At 37.8% G+C, this 23,020-nt stretch overlaps 1 protein-coding gene and 1 pseudogene across 10 annotated transcripts in view; both read right to left on the bottom strand.

The window, feature by feature from the left end:
* SCMH1 (Scm polycomb group protein homolog 1) overlaps window positions 1-23,020 on the bottom strand; it is a 234,828-nt gene that overhangs the window by 58,555 nt on the left and 153,253 nt on the right. The gene's annotated exons all lie outside the window — the stretch shown is intronic.
* LOC119527480 lies at window positions 7,274-8,583 on the bottom strand (annotated as a pseudogene).

Here is a 23,020-nt window from a genome sequence, read left to right as displayed (position 1 = left end):
CAAGAGATGGATGGATAAATAAAATGGTAGATACGCACAATGGAATATTACGCCAAGCGAAATAAGCTAGATACAAAAGGACAAATATGGTATAATTCACTGAAATGAGGTATCTAGAATAGGGAAATTCACAGAGACAGAGAGTAGATTAGAGATTAGCAGGGGCCAGGAGGTAAGGAGGGAGACTGGGGAATTGTTACTTGATAGGTACAGAGTTTCTGTTTTGGATGATGAAAAATTTGGGCAATGGATCATGGTAATGGTAGCACAACACTGTAAATGTAATTAATGCCACTGAATGGTACACTTAAAAATGGTTAAAATGACAAATTTTATGTTATATATATGTTATGACAATAAAAAACACAAAATTGAGGAAGTGACCAACATGAAAAAACACACAATGAAAACAGATTAAAGCACTTGAGACATGTGGGACATAGTCAGTCGATCCAAAATATGAATCACTGTAATTCCAGAGGGAGACGACAAGAGAGAAGGGGGCAGAAGCAAATCTGAAAGATAATGGCTGAAGACTTTCCCCAAAATAAGAAAAGACATCAACTCTCATCAGCCAGAAAAATAAAATGACACCAGACACATCATTGTTTAACTGCCTAAAATAAAAGACAGATAAAATACAAATGAAATCAAAGAGAGGAAAGACAAAGGGAAATTCTTAACAGCAGTTAGAGGGAAAAAAAAGCATTATTTTTATATGAGCAACAATAAGGCTGATGGCTGAGTTTTCAATAGAAACTACAGAAACCAGAAGCAACAGAATGACATCTTTACAGTGCTATCCTGTATGAATGAAAAACAAAAAAATTGTAGAGGATATTATTGGAACAACTGGCAAAATTTGAATACTGACTGTTTATTAGGCATTATTTGATGCCAAGTCTGTCCTATAGAAGTCTTTCAAGTCTGAATGTTTACCTTGAAGAGCTGGTGGAGAATGCAAGGGTGTTGGGTTTCCCTACCTCAATGATTGCTGATGTGCTCACAGACATAGGGGACTGGTGGTTTGATAGGCTGAGCCCTCTACCACAGGACTTGCCCTTGGGAAGACTGTTGCTGCAAAGGAGGGGCTAGGTCTGCCTATAATTGTGCCTAAGAGCCTCCTCCCGAATGCCTCTTTGTTGCTCAGATGTGGCCCTCTCTCTCTACCTAAGCCAACTTGAAAGGTGAAATCACTGCCCTCCCCTCTATATGGGATCTGACACGTAGGGGAGTGAATCTCCCTGGCAACGTGGAATATGACTCCCGGGGAGGAATCTAGACCTGGCATCGTGGGATGGAGAATATCTTGACCAAAAGGGGGATGTGAAAGGAAATGAAATAAGTTTCAGTGCAGAGAGATTTCAAAAGAAGCCAAGAGGTCACTCTGGCGGGCACTCTTACACACAATATAGACAACTCTTTTTAGGTTCTAAAGAATTGGGGTAGTTGGTGATGGATACCTGAAACTATCAAACTACAACCCAGAACCCATGAATCTTGAAGACAATTGTATAAAAATGTAGCTTATGAGGGGTGACAATGTGACTCTAAAGCCATATGGACCACACTCCCCTTTGTCCAGTGTATGGATGGATGAGTAGAAAAATGGGGGAAAAAAAAAAATGTCTGAATGTTGAGCACAGAATGACCCCCTGGACAGCACTGCAGACATTACATAATAAAACTTGAAGATATACATACCCTATGACTCAGCAATTCTAATCTAAGGTATGAACTCTAGAGAAATTCTTGTATATGTATACCAGGATACATGTAAAAGAATACACATAGCAGTCCTGTTTGTAACCACCCAACACCTGAAATGGCCCAAATATCCATTATTGGGAAAATGGATTTTTAAAACGTTATACAGTTAGCAGTTCTTGAAGTGTGATCTGGGGAACCTTGGGGGGGGGAGGGGTCCTCAATATCCTTTCAAGGATCTGTAAGGTCAAAACTGTTTTCAGAGCAATACTAAAACATTAATTACACCTTTCACTCTCATTCTCTAGTAGTGGAGTTTTCCAGAGGTTCATGTGTGATGTCATCACTCTGACAGCTAATAGAATGCATGTTTGTGTATTCTTTCGTTTTAAAGATTTCTAAGTTTTAATTTCTAATATGGTATATGGATACATATAATCCACATAAACAAAAGTTCTCTGGGTCTTTAAGGATGACAGTTTCCTGAGACTAAAAAGTTTGAGAACTGCTGGCCTATAATTATTAATAATCACTTCCTTGCCCTCTCAGCTTCCTTACTATTCTCTCTTTCCAAGACACTTGCCTAGAAAACACCCTAAACCTTGTTAAATTCAACTTACTACCTATTCCACATTTAAGCCTGAGTAATTACCAAACCATGCTGTATGGTCTTACCTTAAATTATTATAAACCCCAAGAGGGTGCTCAGCACTACCTCACATTTCTCTAGTAAATAGACCTTGGAATCCAAACAAAGTAGAGACAAGTGATCCACTTTGGAATTCCTGACATCATGTGACTAAGTGCTGAGTTCTTGGCTGGTACCCTTTACTTGTTTGTAGAATAAAAAAGGAAAGAGATATTAGAGGAGAACTGAATAGGACTCTTGCTCTGCCTTTTAACATTCAGAAAATAGTTTTTCTTCTTCTCTTTTCCTTTAAAGCCAGAAATGAAATAGGTTAGAAGCTGAACAAAAAGTGTGAGGAAATACAATGAATCCATTCTTTGTTAAGTTTCTTCACTGCACACCCCCACCCCCATACCTCAGTCCTGGAGCCTACAGAAACTCATACCAAAGCAAAAAGTCCACAATGCCAGCTGGCAAAGAGTTTGCCCCCTTCGGCCTGAAAGCACTGAACAGAAGAAACCAACCAATTATATTTAACATTTCAGAAAAATCAGGTCATGTAGGTCATGCATGAGTAGCTAGCACAGAGATTAGGCCTCATGATACTTTAAAAACTTCTTAATAAAAAGGATTTTCTTAGACTATCCTGCGGGACCCCGGGATTTGGAAGTTCTTCCCATCAGGAAACTGTGCTCTGCTGTATTTTAACTTAATTATCATAGCTGAAATAAAAATGAGGTTTTGCCAGGGGACCAGGGATCTAATTCTAGTTCTGTACCTCATGGTTGACCTAATCCCTTCTTATTTTTCCAAATGTAAATGATAATAATGAAACAATTTAATGAGTGCCCTATTTCAGAGAAAGATGAAAGACAGGAATATTCTCTAACACATTTTGATGCTGCTAAGGATGACAGAATTAGACTCTTGATTAACAACAATACTTTAATTGACAAAGTGCTTGCACATTTGTGGTTTAATTTGGTCTTCCTGACAAGCCTGTGAAATGCTAAAATATTATCTCATTTGACAAATGAGGAATGCCAGTCTCAGAGAAGTGAGAGTGGCAATGTCAGGAAAGATACTAGTCTTCTGAGTCTGGACTGCACACACTGTCATGTAGCCTAGAAGGAAGGAAGAGACTAAGGAAGTGGCAATTCAGTATGTTAATTAATTGACCACATTAATTCAGAATTTAGTATAGTCTAATTACTCAGGTTTGCCAAGCAAGCATCTAAGGTGAAAAAGCAAAGGTGATTCTTGCCCTAGAGGAGCTTTATCTTATGAAGGATGGGGGTAGATCTTCACACAATTCATCACAATTCAGTAGGTGCGGACTGGGGTAAAGAAGATACAAAATGGCACCTTGGTAGAAAGCAAAGAGGTGCTCAAAGGATGAAGCCATGTGAAAAGGACACAGGAGTCAGCTAAAGGGGCCCCTATTGGCCAAATCTGGGACAATTTGAGCATCAAAATAAATAATGATAGTAACAGATTATAACTCATTGAATAAAATAAGAATCCATGTGTCTATTCTGCTGTAACTACCTACTTATCTACCTATCTAACTATCCAACTAATTAACTAACAGAGAAGGGAAAGCTCTTGCTTCTAGTAGAATCCTAACTAATAAATGTGGAAGAAATGATGGAAACTAGAAAATAACCATTTTGTAATAATTGACTCAGGCAAGACTCACCAATGTGATGCTACAACTAATGAGTAAAAGTTTGATAAGGAACTGTATATTTATGGTCTCAAATATATCTCTCTCCATATGAAAATTAATTAATCACAAAGGAAATAGTAACTCTGCAATGAAGAAACTTGGCAGACTCCACCCTGAACCATGTAATCAAAGTTACCATCTCCAGTAATGGGGCAAATACCACTGGTCTGAGAACAATATCACTTCTGAAATATTCTTGCCAAAAAATGTATAACCTGAATCTAATCATGAGGTAACATTAGACAAACCCAAATTGAGGACCATTCTACAGAATAACTGGCCCATATTTATCAAGAAAATATCATGAAAGACAAGGAAAGACCAAGGAAAAGTTGCAGATCAAAGGAGGCTGTTCCGGTTTGCTAAGGCTGCCATTATGCAAAATACCAGAAATAGACTGGCTTTTATAAAGGGGATTTATTTGGTTACAAATTTACAGTTCTAAGGCCATAAAAGTGTCCAAACTAAGGCATCAACAAGAAGTTACCTGCACTGAAGAATGGCTGATGGTGTCTGGAACACCTCTGTCAGCTGGGAAGGCATGTGGCTGGTGTCTATTATTTCTGGGTTGCATTTCAAAATGGCATTCTCTAAAATGTCTCTGGGCTTGTCTCTCTTAGCCTCTTCAGCTCCTGTGCATCTAACTGTCTGGGAATCCTCTCTTAGTTTCTCTGGAGCAAACTCTGGGCTAGCATCTCTTAGCTTAGCATCTCCAAATGTCCTTCTGTCCACATTTCCAAGCATCAGCTTTCAATGGCCTTCTCCAAATTATCTCTCTAGTATAGGACTCCAGTGATTTAATTAAGACCCACCCTAAAGGGGCAGGGCCCATTATCTCCATGGAGTTAATGTAATCAAAGGTCTAGTCCACAGTTGATTGAATCACATCTCCATGGAAACACTCAATCAAAAGATTAATATCTGTCCTCACAAGATTGCATTAAAGAATACGGCTTTTGGGGGGACATAATATATCCAAACCAGCACAGAGGCCAAAGAGACATGGTGATTAAATGCAACTCATAACACAGAATTTTCTTTTCCTAAAAGGGCATTATTGGGAAAACTGGCAAAATATGAATAAGGTTTAGAGATTAGCAACTAGTATTAATATTAATTTCTGGTTTTAACAACTGTATGACGTCTATAGATCAGCTCTTAGCATTACATAAATGTTAATTTTATGATTATGTTATGTGTGCTAGTTTGTATATATTATGCCCCCTTGAAAAAGCCATATTCTATAATGCAATCTTTTGGGGGCAGACATATTAGTGTTGATTAGGTTGGAACCTATTGACTGACTGTTTCCATGGAGATGTGACTCAATCAACTGTGGGCAAGACCTTTGATTAGATAATTTCCATGGAGGTGTTACCCACCCATTCAGCGTGGGTCTGAATGAGATCACTGGAGCCATATAAAGAGTTCACAGACAGAAGTAGCTCAGAGGAACTAAGAGTGACATTTTGGAGGAGCTGCAGCTTACAGAGACATTTTGGAGATGGTCGTTGAAAGCTGACACTTTGGAGAATGCCATTTTGAAGCACAACCTGGGAGCAAGCAGACGCCAGCCACATGTCTTCCCAGCTAAGGGAGGTTTTTAAACACCATTGGCCATCCTTCAGTGAAGGTACCCTGTTGTTGATGCCTTACCTTGGACACTTCATGGCCTTCAGACTGTAATTTTGTAACCAAATAAACCCTCTCTATAAAAGCCAATCCATTTCTGGTATTTTGCATATGGCAGCATTAGCAAACTGGAACGGTATGGTAATATTGTAAGAAAATGTCCTCATTTTTAGAAAATATACCCTGAAGTTTTTAGAAGTAAAGAGACATAATGAGTGCAGTTATTGTCAAATGGCTCAGGGAAAAATGTAGTACACATAGAGAATGGTAATGCAAATATGGTAAATTAATACTTGGGAATCATGGTGAAGGGTAAACAGGAATTCTTTGTACTACTGCTGTAACTGTTATGTAAAGGTGAAACTAAAAAAAAAGTTTAAAAACCTCACACAGATTAGACAACATATAGAGAGATACAGAGTTGTAAAAAAAAAAAAAAGTATGGTCATATGAGGACCTATGGGTAGTTCTGTGTAGCTTAAGTTCATAAGGAGTAGCAGGTAATGTTAGAGAAAGAGGCTGGAGCCAGCTTGAAGAAGAGTCCAAATGACATTTAAGGAATCTACAAAGGGTGGCTACTATGGCTTTACAAATGGAAAAGGTATTGGTGAGGTCCATTGTGAAAGCAGAAGCACGTCTAAGGCAGGGTAGTCATTCTAGTAGCAGCACATAAAGATGTATAGAAGTGGGCTCTCCTCCGTGACAAACTTCTGATCTGTATCTGAATAGATATACAGGTACAGGATATTCCTTATTCCCCTAGCCATAATAATGACCAATTATGTTGCTAAAAGGCAGAAGTAACTGTTAAGACCTAGAACAGAGAGAGGAAGTAGTTTGTACATGGTTTCTTCCTAACGACAAAAGTTAATTTGGCTTAAAAAGAATTGACATTTATTGAGCACCTACTATGAATGAAGCACTATACCATGGGCAACAGCAGTTTAGACAATCAGTGTTGCCACTAAACTTTACCAAGGTGCATAAGCAAAGTATACTGACAGTTAAAACAATAGGCTTTGAAGTCATTCTTATGAAGCATATATAAAGTATCCCTATTTAACAGATGAGGCAACTGAAATTTGAGTAACTTTTCCAAGATCACATAAGTAATGTGGCAAGGCAAGACCTGGAATCCAAAATGTCTAACTCCAAAGTCCTTGTTCTTTCCATCATATCATACAGCATCTCACTTACTAATTCAAGATTCATTTCTTTTTTTTTTTTTTGAACTCTACCCTTATATTTTATTAAAAGGGCAAACATCATGAATTAACCCAGCTGTTTACTTGAATTACAAAAGTTAACATGATTTAATAGGGAAATAAGAAACTGTCTACAAATCTTTGACAGTAATAAATCTCAATATACAATGCATACAGGAGTCATAAGGGGCAACAAACTCTCCTATAAAACAAAAATATTTTAATACCTTTAAAATCTAAATTTTTCTTTAAAATCATTCATGAAAAAGATTCTGAAGTCAGAATTAACACCTCAATTAGTCAAGCATCAGGAAGTTACATTACAGCTATTTAGTATACAAAGAGACATCTTTCCAACCATTTTCTTCTAATGTCTCTGTTCCAGAACTGTACAGCCTCTTCTGCTTCTCCACACTCCCTATTCCACCATTTCTTCAGATCATGAAAACTGAATTTGTTGAACACCAGAATTTTTTTGATACGACATTGTATAAGCCATAGCATTTTGTTGTTGACCATGTGAAGTTATTAAGCCAGCTGGTAGCTGCTTAGTAAATGTCTCCTCTGTAAGCTCTTAACTTAGTCCATCTGTAGCTGTGACCATTCCACCAATTTCTTTCTCTCCTTTCATAGCTTCTCTGAATTTCTGAAGGTATAATTTCAGAGGTTCTACATAACTGTCAATGCCTAAGGCAGACGTGGCAAAGAGAATATCCTCTCCATTGATTGTCTTCCATTTCTCCCGATGGCATCTTTCACTTGCTTCAGATGTTATAAAGCTGATCAATGCACCTACATGTTCTTGAACATATTCTTCGGCACTTTTGCAATCTTTCCTGTTTGAGGTATGGCATTTCTCATTATTCTTGCCATTTGCAATTGGAAGATACATATCTTGTTCTCTGAAACTTTCTTTTGAGCCATTTGTGTCTTCGTGATCATTCATGCTGTCCTTGGTATCATCATGAGGCTGTATAGTATAATGACCTTCTCCAATGTAGTCCATAGAAATTCCTAGTTGAGAAGCATCTGTTGTAGAACTGTCACCATCCATTGTCATGAAACCATCAGAAGGTATTGAAGGGGGGCTTAGGAACACCTCTCTAAAAAGATGTCTGGTCTTTGCTCAATTTCAACCTAAAAAATAAACATCTCCAATTCAGCCCTGGTTGGCTCCCATCTCCAACTGGCTGTTTGGTTGGACAGAAAATGGCTATGAAGGAACCAGCCCCAGCACGGAGCTCCACTTCCAGGACTTGGCCTCCCCTCCCTCCCTAGTGAACATTCATTTCGTCACTCATTTGTTTATTCATTCATTCAGCAAACATTCTGTATTGTGCTAGGCTCTATTTATGAAGCAGGAATATAGTGGGGAACAAAGTGTCTGCTCTCATGGAGCTTACATTCTAGTGTAAGAAGACTGACAATAAACAAGTAAATAAATGAGTAATCTCAGATAGGGATAAGTGCTACGAAGAAAATAAAACTGAGCAATGTCAGAGAGTAATTGAAGGATGGTTAAAAAAGGCTCTTTGAGGAGGTGACATCTGAGATGAAACTAGTATGACAAGAAGGAATCAGACGAGTGAGCATCTAGGGCAGTGTTCAGGCAGAGGAAACAGCAGGTGCAAAGGCCATATAGGAATAATGAGGCTTGACTTGTAACAAAAAGAAGGCCATAGGTGACTACAATAGGGTGAAGAAAGGAAATAACGGTACAGGATGGAGTCATAGAAATAGGTAAGGTCACCTCACGTAGGGCCTTCTGGGTCATGGTAAGGATAATGATATGATTTACTTTTGAAGAAGACTGCCTAGATACTCTGTGGAGAATGGATTATAGGAAAGCAAGATTGGAAGCAGAGACATTAGAAGGCTACTGTAGAAGTCCATGCAAGAGATAATGGTACTGAGATTAATGCGATAGCCACAAGAGTACAAAGAAGTGGATAAATATATTTTGTAGGTAGAATTAACAGCACTGCTAAACTAGATGGAGTGGGAGGAGGGAAAGAGAAACTCAGGATGGATTTGAGAGTTTTTCTCCTTTACCTAGTATGGAAGACTAGAAAGAGCAGGTTCAAGAGGGGACAGGTTAGGATTAAGAATCTGTTTTGGCCTTGTTATATTCCAGATGACTTTTGGATATCCAAACAGAGATAACAAGTAGGAAGTGAAGTAAGTATAGAGTTTGGCAGAAAGGTCAAAGATAGAGATAAAATTTTGGTAGTCAATATATAAGGACAAGGGATTGACTGAAATCACTTGGGGAGAGATAGAGAACGTGCAGAGTAGAAGAGAAGGGGGCCTTGGACTGAGCCCTGGGGCACTTCAACAACTAGAGGCTGAGAAGAGAATACCAGCCAAAGGAGACTGAAAAGACATAGTGAGATAGGAACTGAAAACCTAGCCAGTGTAACATCCCAGTTGCCAAGAAAGGGGGTATTTCAAGAACAAAATTTATTGAGAAGTTATTGAGAAGCTGGGCAACATGAGGCAGAGAAGGATTTGACAATACAGATGTCAGTGTATTCTTGGTAAGAGCAGCATCACTGGAATGGTTGGGGGCAGAAGAGCAACTGGAGAGGTTGAGAAGATAATGGAAGACAAAGAAATGGAGATAGTGTCTATAGATCTGTCTTGGCATTTTTTTTTAAAAGAAGTTTTACTATGTGTGGTAGGCAGAATGGCCCTCCAAAGATGCCTGAGTCCTAATCCCTGAAACTGTAAACATGTTAATTTACATGGCAGAAGGATTTCAAAAATTAACGTTAAGATCTTCAAAAATAGGAAGATTATCCTAGATTATCCAGGTGGGTCCAATCTAATCACATGAATACTGACAAGCAGAGAACTTTCTCTAGCCAGAGGTAGGAGAGATGAGGCAGAAGAGAGTAAAGAGATTGGACATGTGAGGACTTACTGACTTTGAAAGTGTAGGTGGCCACAAGTGAGGGAAAGTGAGCAGCTTCTAGGAGCTGAGCATGGACCACCCCTGCCAACAGTCAGCAAGGAAATGGGGACCCTAGTCCCCCAACTGCATGGAACTGAATCCTACCGACAACCTGAATGAGCCTAGAAGCAGATTCCCTCCCTAGAGCTTTCAGATAAGGGCCCAGGCTGGCTGATACCTTGATTATGGCCTTGTGAGACCTGGAACAGAGAAAACAGCTGATCTCACCAAGACTTCTGACCTACAGAACTTGAGATAATAAATTTGTGTTGTTTTAAGCCACTAAGTTTGTGGTAATTTGTTATAGCAGCAACAGAAAATTAATACACAGTGAAACTTCAGAGACATGGGGAAGTAGCTGGAAGGGAGATGCAGGGTCAATGGAGAATTCTGAAAGATGGTAGATATCAGAGCATGTATTGTATGCTGAAGATAATATTCTAGAAAGGAGGAGTTGGGGGAGGAAACCAGTGACATATATGAGAGGAAAGAAAGGATGCAATCAAGACAAGTAGAGGGGTTGCCTTTTAATAGGAGCAGGACTCTATATCTATTTTAATGGCAAGATAGGCACTATAAACTGTGCCACGGCTTCCCTATGCTGTTCTGCTGCAGCTCTGCAAAAACCTGCCTCTAGGGAATCAGTGGTGATACTGAACTCTTCCCTTTGGATGTGTTTTGTTGATCCCTTAAGCGCAACCCATTCAATTACAAAGACCTCTTTGGAACGTGGAGGTGGAAGTGCACCTGACATTTCTTTAGGGCCTTTTTCATAGTGAATCATTCCAGTTTAACCTGGATGAATGGGGTAATGAGTATGCTTCGGAGTCATACAGTCTTGGATTTAAATCCCAGCTCTGCTACATACTAGTTGTATGATATTGGGCAAATCACAAACTCCTTGTTTAAAAAAAAACAGGATTAATAATATTAACTTCACAACATTATGAGAGAGAATGTAAACTACCTCGCACAGTGCCTATTACATAGTAGATGCTCAGTAAATGGTAACTACTATAATTATTACCCTACTTAGCCTGTCTTTTTCAATGTTAGCAGTACTCTTTTATGGTGCAAAAATCTTGGCAAACAACAAACCAGTTGATAGCATCTAGTAAGAGACTGGCATGATTCAAAAGTAAGATTCAGTGAAAAGTTTGTGGACTTTGGAATCAGAAAGATCTGGTTTCCACCTTGGATCAGCTATCTTCAAGAGGTATGATCTCATCAAGTCCCTATTTCATCTGTAAAATGGAGATAACCTCTGTTTTGGTTTGCCAAAGTTGCCAGAATGTAATATACCAGAAATGGGTTGGCTTTTTCAATGGGGATTTATTAGGTTACAAATTTACAGTTCTAAGGCCATGAAAATGTCCAAATTAAGGCATCAAGAGGAAGACACCTTCTTGGAGGAAAGGCTGCTGGCATCCGGGGTTCCTGTGTCACACGGGAAGGCACACGGCAATGTCTGCTGGTCCTTCTCTCCTGGTTTCTGGTTTCAAAATGGCTCTCTCTCTCCAAAATGTCTCTAGGCATTTCTCTCTACACCTCTCTGAGCTCTCTCAGTTTCATGTGTCTTTTATCCTCTCACAGAGGACTCCAACAAGGAGATTAAGACCCACCTTTAATAGGCTGGGTTACTTCTCCATGGAAACAACCTAATCAAAGGGTCCTACCCAACAAGAGGTCTGCATCCCACCAAGATTGGATTAAAAGGATGTGGCTTTTCTGGGGTACATAACAGATTCAAACCAGCACAACTCACAGTATTGCCTGAAAATTAAGTAAGCTGTAGTAAAATGCCCAAGACATAACAGGTCATAACCAAAGTTTACTGTATTTCCTTCAGTTCTCTTAACTCTCAGGGTAATTGGGCAAGGATATACATGTTCTCATTAATTTTTTCTTGAGGTCCTGGACTTTTGGTCAATTAAAGTTTTGCTGCCGTTTTTTTAAATTGCTAGCACAGTCATCACCCTTGGAGAAGAGAAGTGATTGCAGTGGTAGACACAGAGTTAAGGTCTCTTGATTTCTTGGCCATTACACTTTCCCTACTATGCTACACTGCCCTGAGTTCCTGTTAAGTTCCTTATTTTCCGACTCATCGTTTCCATTCTTAAACACATGTACTCAATGTGTGTAAAGTGCATGCACACACACACACACATACTCCCTTCCCTCACTAATCAAGCGTACCTTGTTTTATTGTGCTTCATTTTATTGAGCTTAGCAGATACTGAGTTTTTTGTTCGTTTGTTTGTTTGTTTACAAATTGAAGGCTTTCAGCTAAGACAGGCTGAAAGCTAGGTCTCTTCTGCCAAACAGTTAGCCAAGTTGTGAATGCAAAGTTAAAGTTCTTGAAGGAAATTAGAAGTGCTACTCCAGGGAACATATGAATAATAAATAAGTGAAACAGCCTTTTGCTGATATGAAGAAAGTATTAGTGGTGTGGATAGAGGATCAAACTAGCTAAAATATTCCCTACACCAAAGCCTAAAAGCCTAATTCAGAGCAAGTCACTAACTCTTTTCAATTCTATGAAGACTGAGAGAGGTGAGGAAGCTGTAGAAGAAAAATCTGAAGCTAGAAGAGGTTAGTACATGACATATAAGGAAAGAAGCTATTTCTGTAACATAAAAGTATAAGGAGAAGCAACAAATGCTGATGTAGAAGCTGCAGCAAATTATCCAGAAGATCGAGCTAAGATAATTTGGTAAAGGTGGCTACACCAAACAAGAGATTTTCAATGTAGACGAAACAACCTTCTATTAGAAGAAAATGCCATCTAGACTTTCATAGCTAGAGTCAATGCCTGGCTTCAAGACTTCAAAGGACAGGCTGACATTAGGGGTTAATGTAGCTGATGACTTCAAGTGGAAGCAATGCTCATTTACCAATCTGAAAATCTTAAGGCCCCTAAGAATTATGCTAAATCTACTCTGCCTATGCTCTATCATTTATAACAACAATGCTGGGTGACTGGACATCTGTTTACAACATGGTTTGCTGCTAGTGCTTGATTCATGCACTAGTTTGCTCCTTGATTCTACTCTCTAACACTTAGTTTTGGTGATCAGCCTAGGGTCCCTAGAATCTGATTTTGGCTTATATTTTGCTTTTAGTTATACCACTCCCTTGTCTATATTGATATCCCAAAGGGAGCTCCCTGCCCAAAGTTACATGGCATATATGCTAGCATCCTAAGTTATGGTACATATTAGCGTGGTGGGCAGGAAGCAGGGAAGGTGTATGTGTTAAAGAGGAGGTTCTTCAGACACTGTGTAAAGTCGATGTAAAGCTAGTCTGGAAACAAGGAAGCGAATCACAAATACTTTCTTAAGAAACAAGATACAAGGAATTAAATCTTCTAGCTGTTTCCATAGAGCATATGATAGCTCTCTTTGGCACAATATCATCAACAACAAATTAAATAAAGACAAATACATTTGAGGAAAACACTAAGAGAGGTACTGGGGTCTTAGGAAACCTAGCATGTGAAGCCTGTGTTCTGGAAGATCCTAAACAAAAGATGAGAAGAAATTGTGGAAGGAAGGGATAAATTAAATTCCAATTAGAATGCTAACACCCAAGAACCTAAGATGGCAGCTAGGAGAGACAGGGCAAAAAAACCTCCATGAAAAATATTAGATACAAGCCAGAAAGTGACCCAGAACACCAGTTCCAGTGATGCACCAGCTGGACAAGGTCTGCTAAATCCACAGGGACCATGCACTTTGTGAAACTGGGAGTCTGCGTTGTGAAACGAGTGAGGAAGCCACCGAATATCCGGCAGCCATGCTGCGGTGTGGGGAAACCGAGGGTTGGTGTTTCGAGGTGGACTAGTTGTTTTTTAAGAAAACCCAAAAGCAGCTGCAGATACAGCAGTGAGAACTGCACAGTGAAGCGTGGCAGGAACAGGCTGTGCGAACACCTCAATATCTGGTGTGGACAACAGCCTTTCATACACACACTGCTGACGGTCTCAGAGCGAGGAAGGCAGAGGTGAGCCAAAAGGGAAATAAAATCACGCCCCTTGCAGCCATCTTCCCGGCGGGCTGGGAATGCTCCTGCCCAGTGCTGGAGCCACAGCTCAGAGTCGCGACAAAAAACCCAGTATGACAGGAACTGTTTCCAGCAACACATGTACACACCACAATATCGGGTGTGGACAATAGCCTTTTGTGCACCCGCAGCTAACTGTCCCAGAGCTGGGAAGGCAGAGGTGTGCGAAAAGGGGGAAATTAACACGCCCCATTCAGCCATCCTTTCAGCAGGCTGGGAACACCCTTACATGGCCTGGCGGCCCAGAACTTCCCTTGAGGAACGGCGCACACTTGTTATGCAGCACAGTCTTCTCTCAGCAGAGGCACTAGAAGAGCACGACTTGGAATAGGGACCCACTCAGAAATCCCAGGGAACATACGCCAATACGAAAGACTTGTGGGTCAGCGGCAGACACAATCTGTGGCGAGACTGAAATGAAGGTTTAGACTCTTGCAACAGCCTTAAATCTCTGGGAACACCTGGGAGGTTTGATTGTTAAAGCCACCCTCCCTCCCTAACCGCTCAGACACACGGCCCACATTCAGGGCGAACAGCACCAACAACACACCCAATCTTTGTGCACCAATTGGACCCCACAAGAATCAGACCCCCACACACCACAAAGACAAAGTTGGAGAGAACTGACTTGAGGTGAACAGGTGACTTGCGGACACCATCTGCTGGATAGAGAAAGTGTACGCCACCAAACTGTAGATCTGACAAATTAGAGATTCATCTTTGAATAATCCTACATATCCTAAAAGAACTCTGTCAAGTAAAGCAAATACCAAGAGGCCAAAAACAACAGAAAATTTTAAAGCATATGATAAAACCAGATGATATGGAGAACCCAAACCCAAACACCCAAATCAAAAATTCAGAGGAGACATAGTACTTGGAGAAATTAATCAAAGAACTAAAGACAAACAATGAGAGCATGACACAGGACATAAAGGACATGAAGAAGAGCATGGCACAAGATATAAAGGACATGAAGAAGACCCTAGAAGAGCATAAGGAAGAAATTGCAAGAGTAAATAAAAAAATAGACAATCTTATGGAAATAAAATCAACTGATGACCAAATTAAAAAGATTCTGGATACTCATAGTACAAGACTAGTGGAAGCTGAACAATGAATCAGCGACCTCGAGGACCATAGAATGGAAAAAGAAAGAACAAAAGAAAGAATGGGGAAAAAAATAAAAAAAATTGAAAAGGATCTCAGGGATATGACAGATAAAATAAAACATCCAAATTTAAAACTCTTTGGTGTCCCAGAAGGGGAAGAGAAGGGTAAAGGTCTAGAAAGAGTATTCAAAGAAATTGTTGGGGAAAACTTCCCAAACCTTCTACACAATATAAATACACAAAGCATAAATGCCCAGCAAACTCCAAATAGAATAAATCCAAATGAACCCACTCCAAGACATATTCTGATCAGACTGTCAAATACTGAAGAGAAGGAGCAAGTTCTGAAAGCAGCAAGAGAAAAGCAATTCACCACATACAAAGGAAAAAACATAAGACTAAGTAGTGACTACTCAGTGGCCACCATGGAGGTGAGAAGGCAGTGGCATGACATATTTAAAATTCTGAAAGAGAAAAATTTCCAACCAAGAATACTTTATCCAGCAAAGCTCTCCTTCAAATTTGAGGGAAAGCTTAAAATTTTCACAGACAAACAAATGCTGAGAGATTCTGCTAATAAAAGTCCTGCTCTACTTCAGATACTAAAGGGAGCCCTACTGACAGAGAAACAAAGAAAGGAGAGAGAGATATGGAGAAAGGTTCAGTACTAAAGAGATTCAATATTGGTTCATTAAAGGACATTAAGAGAGAGGGAAAAAATATATCTGACAAACATAAACCAAAGGATAAGACGGCTGATTCAAGAAATGCCTTCACAGTAATAACATTGAACGCAAATGGATTAAACTCCCCAATGAAAAGATATAGATTGGCAGAATTGATCAAAAAATATGAACCATCAATATGCTGCATACAAGAGACTCATCTTAGACACAGGGACACAAAGAATTGAAAGTGAAAGGATGGAAAAAATATTTCATGCAACCTACAGCCCAAAGAAAGCAGCAGTAGCAATATTAATCTCAGATAAAATAGACTTTAAATGCAAGGATATTAAGAGAGACAAAGAAGGCAACTACATACTAATAAAAGGGGCAATTCAACAAGACGAAATAACAATCATAAAAGTTCATACACCCAATCATGGTGCCACAAAATACATGAGACAAGCACTGGCAAAACTAAAGGATGCAATGGATGTTTCCACAATAATTGTGGGAGACTTCAACACATCACTCTCTCCTATAGATAGATCAACCAGACAGAAGACCAGTAAGGAAACTGAAAACCTAAACAATCTGACAAAAGAATTTGATTTAACAGACATATATAGACCATCACATCCCAAATCACCAGGACACATATTCTTCTCTAGGGATCATGGAGCTTTCTCCAGAATAGACCATATGCTGGGACATAAAACAAGCCTCAATAAATTAAAAAAAATTGAAATTATTCAAAGCACATTCTCTGACCACAATGGAATACAATTAGAAGTCAATAACCATCAGAGACTTAGAAAATTCACAAACACCTGGAGGTTAAACAACACACTCCTAAAATAAATGGTTTATAATGTAGAATGTAGGGGAACTAGCGACAGAGAGCAATTAATGAAAGGGGAGCGATAACCCAATAAGAACAGATAAGCTATCGTGGGTAAATCTAACGTTCTGGGAATGCCAAGCAATGACTATGGTTTGTTAACTTCTGATGGGTGTGGTAGCAACAAGTTCACAGAAATGTTGCAATATTAGGTTATTTTCTTGGGGTAGAGTAGGAACATGTTGGAAGTAAAGTAGTTATTTTAGGTTAGTTGTCTCTTTCTTACTCCTTTGTTATGGTTTATTTGAAATGTTTTTTTCAAAACAAAATGTACATCTTTAAAAAATTTTTTTTTTATATAGTTTAAAAAAAGAGTTACTTAAGAGTTAATGACAATCAATGCAATATATGATACTGGAGTGGATCTAAGAATGGAGGAGAAAAGCTCAAAGGGGGCATAAGGAAAAACTGGAAATAGAATTTAAGCTTTATATCCATATTAATTTTCTTGAATTAACTGCAGTTAGGTTAATGACATAAGTGAATATCCTTGTTCGTAGGAAATGTACATGGAAGTGTTATGAGTTCAAGGAGTATGATACATGCAATCTGCTCTCAAATGTTCAGAAGATGATACATGGGTAGACAGATAATTGATAGAAAGATAATAGATATGGTTGAAAGAAAGAGAGAGGGAGGGAGGGAGGTAGAGAGGAAGGAAGGAAGAAAAGGAGAAAGGAAGGAAGGAAGGAAGGAAGGAAGGAAGGAAGGAAGGAGAAAGAAAGGTACTGCAAAGGTAGCAAAATGTAAAATTGGTAGATACAGATATCTGGGGGTGGACGGGGTGTTGGAGTTCTCTGTATGGGGTTTCTATTGTATTTTCAACTGTCCTATATGTTTGAAATGATTTCAAAATAAAAATTAAAAAAAACAAAAAACAAAAAAATATTATCTAGGCAATAATACAGGTAACCTACATTATGTCAGATATACAAAATTGCTATAGAAATCATTAAAAGCTTTGAAATATAACTGATGGCTTTCTGCATTTGTAAACTAACGACTTTGGGGTTGAGGGGAAGAACAAAGGTGCTTAAAGAAACTGTACATCTTAAAATCTACAATGAAAGGGAAAAAACACAAGATACCAGTTTTAAACACCCACGTTATAATAATGTTGTACCAAACATAAACAATACCTTTTCAAATTTGAACCAATGTATGTAAACACCAGCTTCTGACAACAAAAATAAGGAAATTAAAACCCTACATTTTGTCTGATTTAGATCAGGTAATAATGGAAGCAAAAGGATATTTAAAATTATTTATTTTACTGTTATACATAAAAAGCACAGAAAAGCATAATACCAGAGTTCTTTTCCATCATAAAATTATTTACACCCATTTATCTATTTAGCCAGAGACATGAGCTTGAAGAGGTACTTGTATATTACATTTGTAATTATTTCTGTACAGCAATAACTGTCTCCTATTTGGAGCATGTTGAATAAAACATTGTCTCATAAAAAAAAAAAAAAAGAATGCTAGCACCCACATTCCAATGAACTGTGGCACAGTAAAAAGGACAGTGGCCCAGGACGTAGGAAAGACAGTTTTGTTTCTGAAAATAAACTGTGATATCATTTTGGCAAATTTCTCCTTGGCTCCATTCTTATGATCTGCTATTTCTTGCTTAACTTCCTTTGATACTACATGTGATGGTTAAGTTCATGTGTCAACTTGGCCAGGTTATGGTGTACAGGTGTTTGGTGAAGTAAGCACTGGCTTGACTGTTACTGTGAGGGTATTTAATGGACTTAAATCATCAGTACGTTGATTGCATCTATGGCGATTACATTTACAATCAACTGAGGAGATTGCCTTCAACAATGAGAGAAGTCTCATCCAACCAGTTGAAGGTTTTAAAAGAAATGATGACTTCAGCAGTCAGAAGGGAGAATTTCCATCTCTACTTCAGCCAGTCAGCTTCTCCTGGGGAATACACTGCAAACCTTCATCATAATTCCAACTTGTGGCCTGCTCTACAAAATTCAGACTTGCCGATCCTAAAAGTTGTGTGAGCTAATTCTTCAAATAAATCTCATAATATTTATATTGTATATGTGTGTGTGTGTGTGTGTGTGTGTGTGTGCATGTGTGTATGTATCTCCTATCAGTTCTGTTACCCTGGAGAACCCTGACTAATACAGTTTTTGGAACCAGAAGAGTGGAGTTCTGCTATTGCAAATAACAGAAAGTGTAGAAATGGCTTTGAAATAGGATAACAGGTCCTGTTGTTTAACCCAACCCATTTCACAGAGTTTGCCTGAGTAGTCTAGGAAATGAAAACACTACATTCATACATTGAAATCTACAAATATATATTGCTTACTACGTACAAAGTCATATGAAAAGCTCTATGGAGATATGCTTATGAACTACTAATAAAAACAGAAGGTAAAATTTATTGAATTTATTTACTACAGGCCCAATACAATGCCAGCAGTTTGTATGTATTATTTCTTTTTACTTCTGAACTTTTTAGTTTAAAAAATTTCAAACCTATAGAAAAGTTGCAAGAATAGTACAATCAACATCCATATATCTTCACCTGGTATCATCAACTGTTAAAATTTTTCCACAGTTTGCTTCGTTTTTCCTCTCCCTTTCTCAGTCTCTCTCTCTCTTTTTCTGAACCATTTGACAGTTATTTATAGAAATTACAACTTTTCACCCCTTCAACATGTATTTCTTCAGAAAAAGGATATTCTCCTACATAACCATAATACATTTGTTACACTCAGTTATAAATATGTCAGTACCAACTGAAATTGTAATCATCTATACAGAGTGGAAACTACAGGAGATGCAAGAAGAAACAGAAACACACTAATAACAGGAAATTTTAACATACCACTCTTAGAGTAATATAGGTCAAGTAGATAAAAAATAAGTAAGGATATAGAAGATCTAAACAACATAGTCACCTTCTGTTGACACAAAGAAAATGGCAGTACATTTCAATCCTCTCTAATCACAATGCAAGAAAATGAAAAATTAAAAACAAACAACAAAGGCCCTTTGACAGAAAAAAATTTACCTATTAAACAACTCGAGTGAAAAGAGAAATTCAAACAGGAATAACAGAATTTATGAAAAATGATAAAGAAAACACTACATATCAGAATCTATGAGACATTTAAATCAGTGATCAGAAGAAAATTCACCTCAAGATTATTATTTGATAATTCATTTTATTTTATCAATAAAATAGATAAGATGAATAAAAACAATAAAATGAATTACCAAGAAAATGAAATAAAAATGACACAGTGGACATAAATGAATTATATTTCCATCTCAAAAACAGCTAGAAAAAGTAAACCACAAGAAGGCACAAGGAAGGAAATCATAAAGATAAACGTAGAAATTAGTAATGTAGAGAACTGAAAAATACTAGATCAATTTAATAAATAAAAATCCTGGGTTCTTTGGGGAAAAATCAGCAAAATAGACAAATCATTAGCTCAATTAATTAAGAAGATTGAATCAGTTATAAAAAACCTCCTAACAAAGAAAAGTCCAAGACCAGATAGCTTGACTAGCAAATTCTACCAAATATTTAAAGAGGAATTAATAACAATCCTTCTCAAACTTTCCCTCCAAATTTAAGAGGATTAAAATTTTTTTCTAACTCATTCTATGAAGCCAGCATTCCTGTTACCAAAGCCAGACATACACACTATAAGAAAAGAAATCTACAGGTGAATAACACATACATATAAATGTAAAAATCTTCAATAAATACTAGCAAATCAAATTCAGCAACATATTAAAAGGATTCAACACAATAACTAAATGGGATTTATGCTTAGAGCACAAGGATGGTTCAAAACACAAAAATCAATCAATGTAATATACCACATTAATAGAATGAAGGAAAAAACCCATACAGAAATCTCAATTAACGCAGAAAAAGTATTTGACGCCTTTTCATGATTAAAAAACTCAACAAACTAGGAATAGAAGGGAATTTCCTCAACATGAAAAAAGTCACATATGAAAAACCCGTTAACATTATATTCATTAGTAAAGCCTGAAAGCATTTTACCTAATATCAGAAACAAGGATGCCCACATTTGCCACTTCTATTCAGCACAGTACTGCAGGTTCTAGCCAGAGCAATTTGAAAAGAAAAAGAAATAAAGGGCATCCAAATTGGAAAGGAAGAAGTAAAACAATTTCTGTTCATAGATGACATGATTTTATATGTAACAACCTCCAGAGATTCCAAAATAGCTATTATAGCTAATAAATGAATTTGGCAAAGCTGCAGGATACAAAATCAGTACACAAAATGTCTGTATACTAGCAATGAACAATCTGAAAAGGAAATTAAGAAAACAATTCCATTTATAATAGCATAAAAAATAAAATACTTAGGAATGAAATTAACAAAGAAGGAGAAAGACTTGTACACTGAAAAATAGAAAGCACTGCTGAAACAAATTAAAGAAAACTTAAATGGCAAGACATCCCATTTATGGCTTGGAAGGCCATACTGTTAAGATAACAAACAATACTATCGAAAGTAATCTGCAGATTCGATGCAATCATATCATAATTCCAGTGTCATTTTTTGCAGAAATAGAAAAACCCAGCCTAAAATTTGTATGGAATTTCAAGAGATCCCAAGAGCCAAAAGAATCTTGAAAAAGATGAAAGTTGGAAGACTCATTTCAAAACTTACTACAAAAGCTACGGTAATCAAAATAGTATAATACTGGGATAAGGATAAACATATAGACAAATGGAATAGAATGTAAAGTCCAGAAATAAATCTTCATGTAAATGGTCAATTACATTTTGGACAAATGTGCCAAGTCTTTTCAACACATGGTGCTAGAAAAACTAGATATCCATATGCTATGAGGACAGACTCTGCCTTACACCATATACAAAAACTAATAATCAAAGACCTAATTTTTTTTTTAAATTTTTGACATTTTTATTACCACACACACAAAAATGATAAGAATAAAAATTAAAGTGAAAAAGAGCAACTAAAGTAAAAAAGAACACTGGGTACCTTTTTCTTTTTTTTTCCTTTCCCCATTTTTCTACTCATCCATCCATAAACTAGACAAAGGGGAGTGTGGTCCATATGGCTTTCCCAATAACATTGTCACCCCTCATAAGCTACATCTTTATACAATTGTCTTCAAGATTCATGGGTTTTGGGTTGTAGTTTGATAGTTTCAGGTATTTACTGCTAGCTATTCCAACTCATTAGAACCTAAAAAGACCTGTCTATATTGAGCATAAGAGTGCCCACCAGAGTGACCTCTTGGCTCCTTTTGGAATCTCTCTGCCACTGAAGCTTATTTCATTTCCTTTCACATCCCCCTTTTGGTCAAGAAGATGTTCTGCATCCCACAACGCCAGGTCTACATTCCTCCCCGGGAGTCATATTCCACGTTGCCAGGGAAATACACTCCCCTGGGTTTCAGATCCCACGTAGGGGGGAGGGCAGTGATTCCACCTGCCAAGCTGGCTTAGCTAGAGAGAGAGCCCCACAACTGAGCAACAAAGAGGCATTCGGGGGGAGGCTCTTAGGCACAATTATAGGTAGGCCTAGCCTCTCCTTTGCAGCAACAGCCAAAGACCTAATTTTAAGAGTTAAAATTACAAAACTCTGAAGAAAACATAGGGGAAAATCTTCAAGATTTTGGATTTGGCAATTTTATATTTAACAACCTCTAGAGATTCCAAAATAGCTATTATAGCTAATAAATGAATTCGGCAAAGCTGCAGGATACAAAATCTGCAGAATTGCAATGGATTCTCAGATATGACATCAAAAGCATGAGCAACAGAAGAAAAAATAAATTAGTCTTCATAAAAACTTAAAACACTGCCAAGAGAGTTAGAAAATCACCTTCAGAATGGAAGAAACATTTACAAATCATTTTCTGATAAGAGTTTAATACCCAGAATATTTAAAGAGCTCCTACTACTCAACAACAACGAAACAATTAAAAAACGGGCAAAGGACTTGAACAGACATTTCTCCGAAGAAGACATACAAATGGCCAATAAGTGCATAAAAAGAAGCTCAACACTGTAAGCCATGAGGAAAATGCAAATCAAAACCAAAATGAGATACCGCTTCACACCCATTGGGATGGCTACTATATATATTAAAAAAAACAACGGAAAATATCAAGTGTTAGTGAGGATGTGGAGAAATTGGTGCACTGTTAGTGGGAAGGTAAAATGGTACAGCTGCTCTCGAAAACAGTGTGGCAGTTCCTTGAAAAATAAAAAAGAATTACTGTATGACCTGGCAATTCTAATTCTAGGAATATACCCCAAAGAACTGAAAACAGGGACTCAGCAGATACCTGTACACCAATGTTCATAGCAGCATTATCCACAATAGCCAAAAGGTGGAAACAGCCCAAGTGCCCAATAACAGATGAATGG

This window comes from Choloepus didactylus, chromosome 2 (assembly GCF_015220235.1).
Source record: "Choloepus didactylus isolate mChoDid1 chromosome 2, mChoDid1.pri, whole genome shotgun sequence".
Taxonomy (NCBI): domain Eukaryota; kingdom Metazoa; phylum Chordata; class Mammalia; order Pilosa; family Megalonychidae; genus Choloepus; species Choloepus didactylus.
Note: the sequence above shows the minus strand (reverse complement) of the source record. Positions and strands in the feature narration are given on the sequence as shown.